General features: G+C 42.5%; 1 pseudogene; it reads left to right on the forward strand.

The window, feature by feature from the left end:
- The first annotated feature begins 1,030 nt into the window (after positions 1 to 1,030).
- On the forward strand, positions 1,031 to 2,115 carry LOC8041621 (annotated as a pseudogene).
- The last annotated feature ends 7,095 nt before the right edge of the window (positions 2,116 to 9,210 follow it).

The raw sequence follows: 9,210 nt of genomic DNA on the forward strand, positions 1-9,210 counted from the left end.
AAATGACCCACAAAATGATAAACTTCAAAAAGCCATTTGTGTTTTTTTATGACCTCGACATTATTTCCAACACCACTGAGGGACAAAAATTTTTGCTTTTATTAAGTTTAGGATCCTGGTTGTTAGTGTTCAAGTCTTAAACTTTTCATCAACACCGTAATACCTCATCAATCCCTGCATTGATAACAAGCATTTATAAAACACGCCTCGATTAACCTTGAGAAATTAACATTGAGCCTATAACTACAAAAAGAAAAGAACTGCGAAAGCCATTAAGTTTTATTTTTATATTCTTGAAAAAAATAAAAGAACGCTTATTTTCGGTTCCTATTCTCCAAATATAGTTCTGAGTTTTTTGTTTTCTAAACACTCGAGGCTTCCTAAATTCTAGGCAAACGCTCCAGCAAGAAATGTATCCAGAATTCTACCAGGATATGCAATTATCCCGCCTTTGCTGGAAGCCTGGTCTGTCTGGTTTCTTCTTGTTTTGTAAAACACAGCCACGAGATTAATAATACAAATTAGGCACAATTCAATACCGAGAGAAAATCATACCTAATTGTTACAAGGTAGTAATATTAAAACAAAACTTATTATCAATATTTTCCTCCCTGTACGAGCGGTTCAATCGCCGTCGTAATTCAATTTGTTTTTTTTTGTCGCTAGCGTTTTTTTTTTCGCCAAGACTTTGCTCATTTTTTGTCTTCCCCACTATTTGACGAACCTAAACATACAGGCTCTTTGTCTTCATATACCTCTTTATTAGCGTTAAAGACCGACGACCATTTCACGCTTTCTACTTTTCCCTCGATTCCTTTACCGTCCCTCCCTCTACCCTTTCTATGACTGCTGTTTTCACAAACAGCTATCAAAGAATGGCGGCTGTATCGCAGCGTTGCCATGGTGAAGCAGGCGTGTCGTCGTTGTCCGAGGCTGCCATCTAATGAACGGTGTCATCACAAGCGCTAAGGCACCTGCTCTGGCGGCTCGCAGGTCGACCAATTCGTCGTCGCCCAACAGCGTCTGACAAATGAACCTTCCAAATCCTCGTCGGATGGGACTTAGAACAGTGGAGAAACTCGTGGACAGAAGCCCAACAGTTCAGCCATGGCTTCGGTTAGGGCTACAACGGATAAACTGTGCCAAAAAAGCCAGCACAGAGGAGCTGCGCCAAGAGGCCGCCACCCTTCAAAAAGAAAAAGTGCGCAGTCCCACGTGGAAAATCAGAGCCCGAAGATCAAGATGAAGTGACTGGAGGAAGACCCGACAGGACGACAAGCTCACCCTGCTCCACAAGAAAAAAAAAACGCCGTGCCGCAGGACAAGAAGAAGGAAAACGACGTTCTAAAGCAAAAGTGCATGAAGCTAGAGGTGCAGTTGCGTAAGAAGGAAGACAAGCTCAGGAAGCTCCAGCGCTTGCAGAACAACCTCTCGGAGGCCATAAACAAGCCGCAGCCCCCCAGAAGCCGCCTTTCATTAAATTCACACTGAGGAAGAAGCGCAGAACTGATCAAGCTGCGCGAGCAGATGGAAAGGAATGGTCAAGACAATCGTCGTCTTACACTGCAGGTCAAAGAAAAAGACCAGGAGATCCGGTGGCTGAAATCGCAGGTCAATCCTCAACCGAGCGCATCCAGGGCAGCCACAGTCAGCCGTAGCCAGCGTCCGGCCAGTTCGGGACGAGTCAAGTCTACGAGCGAAGCCAATAGGGTGGTTACAGCAAAACACTTGGACACCTTCAGCGTGAGCAGAAACCAAAATGCGACCCGCAGCAATGGGTCGTCTGCTCCAACTCCGCTTGGAGAGAAGCAGACGGAAGTTGTCAAGAAGCGGAAGGAGGAGCAGTTGACAGCTAACGTGTCGTTGGCGTGCAGAAAGAGGTCGCACAGGACAAAGCAGCAGCATGGCAACCCAAAGCCTCCGGAGACGAATCCCAAGGTGGAACGCGTCAAGCGCAACGTCACCGCCAAGAAGATACAGCGTGGATGCAGAAATTACAGAAAACGCAAGGCTTCGGATGCATCCGACGTTTCCCTGGGAAGCGCGACAAATGGGACGTCGACAACATTGAAGCGCAAGACATCCACAGGCTCCGTGGTGCAGCACGAGGCGTAATTCAAGCGGAGAAGAAAAGGATGTGCCGAAACCGCATAGGCGCTGGGACGATCGCGGAAACTTCGAAACCAATCGGACAACGCTTCAACGTTCCACCAATCCACACAGATCCTCAGCGTTGCCACGACCCCCGACATTCAAGACTATGCAAGCAGACTCCGTATTTGTCCCTTGGAGGGAAAGGGGGGGGGGGATGGTGGGAGCGTGTCATCCGCTCTAAAAAGGACTGCCTAAAGCGATGTCTGGGTCGCAACAATCTATCATATGAGGAACTGACCATTGTACACCACGAAGTCGAAGCCGTTTTGAATTAGCGCCCACTGACTTATCTAACCTCCGAACTGGAAGGTCAACAGGCGTTCACACCATCACACTTCTTCCTCGGGAAATGCGGGGTCAGTTTGCTGTTGGTAGTAGAGTCTGCATCACTAAGCCCGACATCTGTGGACGTTTGCAGCCGTGCTCAAGTTCGAAAGCGGACAATGGAACATCTATGGAAGCGGTGGAGAAGAGAAGATTTGTTGCAGTGGCACAACGCCCGCACCGGCACCACAGCAACACTGCTTCGACTACAGGTGGTCATCGTAGAAGGCGACAACTCACGTCTTCTGCTATGAAAACTTGGTCGAGTGACGAAGATGTTTCTCTGCAGAGACGGCGTGTCTCGAGCATGCGCACTACGACTCTCCAGCGGCTCGGAACTACGCCGTCCTGCTCAGCAGATTTATCTGCTGAGGTGGGGATCATCTCCTTCGTCGCCGCAGGGGGGGGGGGGGGGGGGGGGGGAGCATAATGTCGAATATTATAAGAAGACGAAAGCCGACAAGAGCACGAGCTCATGGGCCAGCGCGCCGGGGAATCTGTCGATCTGAGATATAAAATGGAGACAAGCGTTTCGGCGCGCTTCCTGTCCTTTAACAGACACAATTTTGACTTGCTTATCTCCATTCGCGTACTCGCTCAATAAACCACCCCACCATCCGAACGGCGCGCGCGGAGGAGGAAAGCCTTGCATAATATCAGATTTGGTCGTTGGGTAGTATGCTAGTTATTTTTTATAGTGTTCTTGTTATGCTACTCGGCAACAATGGATTTTGTTTGTTCCAAAGTATTGGGTTTCGAAATATTGACTAACGTATTTATTTTAAAATGTGCCGATCTGTTTTTTATAAGCAGACCTGTGTGTCTACTTTCTTGCAGACCCTACGGAGACCAATAATTAAGACTCCTGAAATGAGCTGGCAAAAAACTACGCAAGGATAACAATTGCAATAACGGAGTATGATCACACAGATCTTTTTTCTGCGTTCTGACATTATCGGTGTCTCCTCATTCCCCGCGACCCTTCCATAAACTGCAATAACTGGCTCTTGATGAGCGTTGCTCATAAATACACATGCAGGCATTGTTCATAAAAAGGTCGACCTTATTTCGTTTAAATACGTTAAGTACGCTATTATTTAAGAAACAATTCTACTATATTGCTTTTAATGGCAGCATTTTTTTTTGCTGCAAATGAATAACCATAACAAGCTATCTACTAAACAAAGTGTCGGCGTGTTTTTTTTGTTTTTCCTTTTTTTACGTTACTTTTATTTCGGGGACGCACTGAAAAAAAAAATAAACCCGTCCTTAAGAAAGCTCGTCAGCCAAACCACGACAAGAGGGAAGAGGCGCACACACTTATTTATTTTATTGGTCCTTAACTCTCACTGACACAATCCAAATAAGCCGATATCTCGCAGAATTTATATTTTATAAAAACAAATCGATCCAATCGTATCTCTCACTCGCACTCCTGCTTGCCATGGGCCCTAGTTGCAAAAGCATTGCTTACCGCCGCTAGAGAAAAAACACAGGATGGATGGAGCGGAGAACTACCACCGATATTCTCAGCCAAGACACGGTCGATGCTAATCACAATAATGTCTGCCTTTCAGATTGCATTCCTACAGCGGAAACACCGGAATCATGTGATCCAAAACTTTTTGGGGGTAGATGGCACTAGGCGCTCTTATTTCCTTCACTCTCCGGTGGTTTCGGGTTCTGTATTGTGGTTTGAACTTTGTACACGACCACAATGAGACGGCCGCAAATTACTTGACTGAAGGCTCCCTTTCTGCGTAGATCCATTATGCATTGTTTCAAACTCTAGTATAGCTAAATAATGATTATCATTAATACTTTTTTTTATTTTTTGGAAGCTTGCAAATTGCAATGCAGTAGGGCCCCCAGTTTGCTTTGGTTTCAATGAAATGTGGTCATCTGACAGTAAAAGTATCTTCAGCCTTTAGCGTGGAAGCATTCTGGACTTCCAATTTCCTTAGCATTGTAACAATAAAAAAAAAAAAGAACAAGTGATATTCATCGTGCGAATGTCAAAGATTCTTAATTTATTTGTGTTGTGATTTAGTGAGTGTAAAATTATGTGGGCCCTCACTGCATTTATGTGTTTTTTGTATACATATAGACCGTTTATAAAGTCGCCCCAATAAACGACCTGTCCACCACTCTGCGTAGCTACAACTGGCCGCTCTGGGTAGCGTCGAACAATGAAGGATAAAGGATCAAAAGCAATATGATTTAAATCTTGATATAAATCACAAATTAAATTTTACTTAAATTAGGCCAACTTTATATCAAAACATTTCCGGAAAAAAATATATATTATTTCAATATTTGCTTTTTGTTAGTTATTTAATGCTTTCTCTGCGTATTTGTACTGTATTTAGATCAAATTTTTAAAAAGACAGATTTATATCCGGCTGAAGACGAGCTAAATTAAATGCTCTTTTGAGCAAGTTGGAGCTGGAGCGTTGCGCTTGATTTATACATTCAACTTGTCTCGCCAGCTAGGTAACGTCCTTGTTCAATGCTAAAGGAGCAGAAGACGGTCGACAGCTTGAGCGCGTCTGTTTGGGCTACAAAGAGAAGACCAAGAGGACGATATGCCGGCTCAGTCGACATCAAATGCTACCCAATGTAAATCCGTTGTATAAATTATAAAAGTAATATCCTGATGCAATCTACAAAGAACTCGAAATAAAATGGTAAAGATTTTTAACTAACAAAAACCATGCTGTTTTTGTTCTAGTGGGACGGGTATTACACAGATTACGGAGTTGTTAATTGAACTGTACATTGCATTTACAGTAATCCTTTTTTCGGCATTGTGACCAGGGAATCGATCAATCGACTGCTTTATTTAAAATAAACAGAGTGGTAAAAAATGTCTAGATTTTCATGCTAAATGTATTATGTAAAATTATTTTATATGCAATTTAAAAAAAAAATTTAAATAAAATAAGTAAATTAATTAATCTGCTTTGTAGCATAATTGTTTTCCACCCTGGATGAAAGAAACATTGGCGTTTTCTCCAAATGCGCAGACAAGTTTCCACCTTGAAGTTTTCCTCCCAAACAAAAGCAGGAAACGACAGGAAAAACATAATCGAGATTCAACGAGCTTAAATTAACTTGTGCGCTTGCGTTCGCAAAATGTCAGCCATACGTAACCGAGAGGTCAAGTGGCCTTTTCACAACGAATCCTGTCAGCTGCGAGACAAAAGGCCGTAAGTGCGGCCACTTTAGGCGGACGGAAATGGACGCAACTTCCGGAGGGCCATCAACGATGAATCAGCTGAATCGATTCGGTAATTTTCCTTTGTATAAACGCAAAATACAGCCAACAGAAGGGTCTATGTGAGCAATTCGAGGACCTCGAGCGATACCAAAAAGAAAATAAGGTCTGAGCCTTGCTTCCCCTAACCAAACGTCACCATTAGTTTCTCCACGCAGTACCACCAACCATGCGTCAGTATATCCCTGCCATTGCGTGCCGAAGCGTCTCACAAAAAGTTCAACGCCAAGACGTAAGCGTCTGTCGCTATGCGACGTACTCTCGTTGAGATTTTAGCGTGCCCGACTCTGGGGGCGGTTCGGAGGGCCACTAACGATGACGTCATGCGCGGGCCTTGTCTTCTAGGTGGTATTGCCTCAAGACGACTCCTTTCTGAGCCATAAACGAGGATTAGGTTCGGATTTGTGCGAGTTTTCGAAACGCCTAATCACAATATAGAAATACTCCGGACGTAAAAATAAAGCCATACAAAAAATTGGTAAGAAGAAATTGAGGAAGTGATTTTCGAGGGAGCCTAAGAAGGGCAGGAAACGCTTTGATGAGTGACTCACTCGTAGAAGTATTGGCAACGACTTTAAGGCATTGGAAATAGCCGAATGGATGAAGAAATAATCTTTAAAAAAGTTAATGTCACACCTGACTCTCTGCCCGCAGTCAAGCATTGCTGGTTTCTGCAGAATATCAATGTGGCAGTTGTCAATTTTTCACGAGGGCCCAGCAAATCGCGTAATCGAGAAAATTACGATTGATATTTTTCTAGAAATATTTGTAACACGGATGTTAGGATGATGCGCCGTTTGCGACGAAGAACAGCCACCTGGCTATTTTCTTCTTTACTACGTTTTCATACTAAATCAGTTTTCTTAAATTAGACACTGGCCAAGTGAAGTATAAACGCGAAAAATAGCAAAGCAAATTTTTTTAAAAAAACCTGCAAGGGGAAGTAAACACAAAACGAAAGCCCCTTAACGAAAGTTTAAAAAATTTGAGGTCATAAAAAGTTTTACCTAAACACACACACACACACACACAAAATATCAGTCGGGGGAAAAAGCGGGTTATTAGAGTTATAGACGAGCTTTTGTAGTATCAAAGACTTTTTTTCTTTGTATTTCATTTATGTTTAACGGCAATAGTTACTAAAAAAATCTAGGAAATGGTTCAGTTTTCTTTTTTCCTTTTTTTTTCTTTTAGGTTGTATTAGTTTTCAATGCTGAAGAACAACGCTATTCATTTGTTTGCTGGAGAGCGTGAAGACGTCAGCTGGAATTCTCTCTCAAGCCGCAGTGTGTACTTTTCTTCCTTTTAATGCTGGTTAGTATGGGGCGGATTATCTTTTCAGTTTTGTACGTCCTCACAGTGTTCAGAATGGTGCGTGCTGCGAGCTCACAAAGAGCAGCTCATAGTAATAAAAAAGGTTCACGCCACTGTGAACATTTTCATCGGTTGAAGTATAAAAAATAAGTGCATGTCCAAACACATTTGTGTCTTACAAAAACCAATTAAGGGGTTTTTATTTGTGAGGTTGCATCGTAAGTATAATAAATTTGTAAGTCACGTACGTTCATTGACATTGTTCTGTTCATTCGGCTGTGTTCGGTCATAACATACAAAGTTTCTTGAATTAATGTCCATAACTTTCCTAACGCGCCCGCTCAATAGAAATGGACTGGGCAGTGCAGCACAAGGTATATTCTCGTTAGTACATGCCAAGCCAAACTGATTACACTAACTACCACCCGCACAACGTCCATTCAGAGAAGAGAACTGGCGGGAGTGAGCTCAAATATTCCAGATTCAAGTTGTTGTCTTAGAGGCAATGAGACTAATCACAGCGCCAGATTAACGGGGAATTATTATTACTACCTATCTCTCTACGTTAGCAGGAGCTTGTTCAAGAAAAACACGCCATAAAAAAACATTCCTCATAGTTTCTCAATTGGGAATCAAAAGAAGCTTGCACAGGATAACGGTCTGGGTTAATTGGCCAGCCTCGCTTGAAAATAGCGAGTCTCTAATAGAGTTAAGCGTCGCTAATTCCTCAGTAATGTAGATCCCACCTTAGAAATCCCGGCGAGGAAACCGATACGGAAAAATAGTGCAGTGCGAAATAACAGGCCTATCTTGTGCGTCTCTACTTAGAGCCAAACTTTCGAACTCACATGAATTGTGGAGAATACAACGAGAGTGTAGAAGCATCTTCATCGCTTTAGAATGTGCGTGGTAGAATTTGTTTGGATAAAATACTGCGTTCTTGTGCGATTTGAGGTGTTCGCAGAGTCGCAAGGACCTGTGGGCGATTACCCTGCTTGGTTATGTGCCGCTAGTTAGGCGTGAGCTCAAATAAATTTTGAAACCGCTCCCGTTGCGCATGCCTTTGCAGTATATAATAATATAATAAAGATTAAATCACCAAAACTTAGCGTAAAATGTTGAGAGTTGGAAACTAGAAATTGTCAAGAGTATTTATGCAGAATCTTAGGAATCCCGATAAAGAGGATCTTAGACCTAGCCCTTGAAAACAAACGGTTGGGTGAAAGTTACATATTCACCCTTCTTCGCCTCTTATTTGTCTTTTCGCTCAAATGCTGTTCGGGTTGTGGACTGTTACTCTCAACCTTTTTTTCCGATCTGAAGTGTACACTCTGGATCGAATCTGGGTCCTCCTTTGTCTTTGTTCTTAATAAATGGCAACGTCTTGTGTCAGACATGCTGAGCTGCTTCTATTTGCTTATGACATTAAGATGTTTAAATTGTAAATTCTCTTATGAGTGTGATACTGTACAGCATGATGTGCCACGCGTTTCAGAGTTGAAAACATAATCACGTACTGCTTAATTATATGGAAACAAAAGGGATATCCTTGTGCAGACGCCGTGCTACTTTCCATATAATCTTCATGAAAAACCGACGGAACGAGTATTTTTTGGGAAGGACCTTGGCGTGTTCATTGATTGTGCTTCAACTTTCAAAAATCATGTTTCTTTTGTAGTGGGCAGCGCATTACGGGTGTTAGGAATCATATTGCGTTTGACGCAGCAACTTAGAAAGCCCCGTTGCTTGATACAACATTTTAATCATTTAGTCATCTCAAGGCTTGAATTTGAGTCTCTCGTTTGCAATTCATTATCGCTGGCTCAGGTTTTATCCATTTTATATGCACAGAAATGATTTATTCGTATTGTATACGACAGATCGATTGGAGGCCGCATTTATCATAATTACGAAAATTAACTAAACGATTTTCGTTTAAGCTTTCCTTAAGCAGAAAGACTGTTCGGGATTTCGAATTTTTTTTAATAGGATTGTGAATGGTATAATTGATTCGTCTCAGATTCGTTTGCGGTGCTTAATTCTATGCTCCTTTTCACTCCTACAAGGCGTTTCCTTTGTTTGGACTTTACTCATCATATGTACCTTCACCCCTTTTTCGTGAACAAAACTCGACATCATAC

This window comes from Ixodes scapularis, unplaced genomic scaffold (genome assembly GCF_016920785.2).
Source record: "Ixodes scapularis isolate PalLabHiFi unplaced genomic scaffold, ASM1692078v2 PGA_scaffold7__128_contigs__length_106722199, whole genome shotgun sequence".
In the NCBI taxonomy this organism is placed as follows: Eukaryota; Metazoa; Arthropoda; class Arachnida; order Ixodida; family Ixodidae; genus Ixodes; species Ixodes scapularis.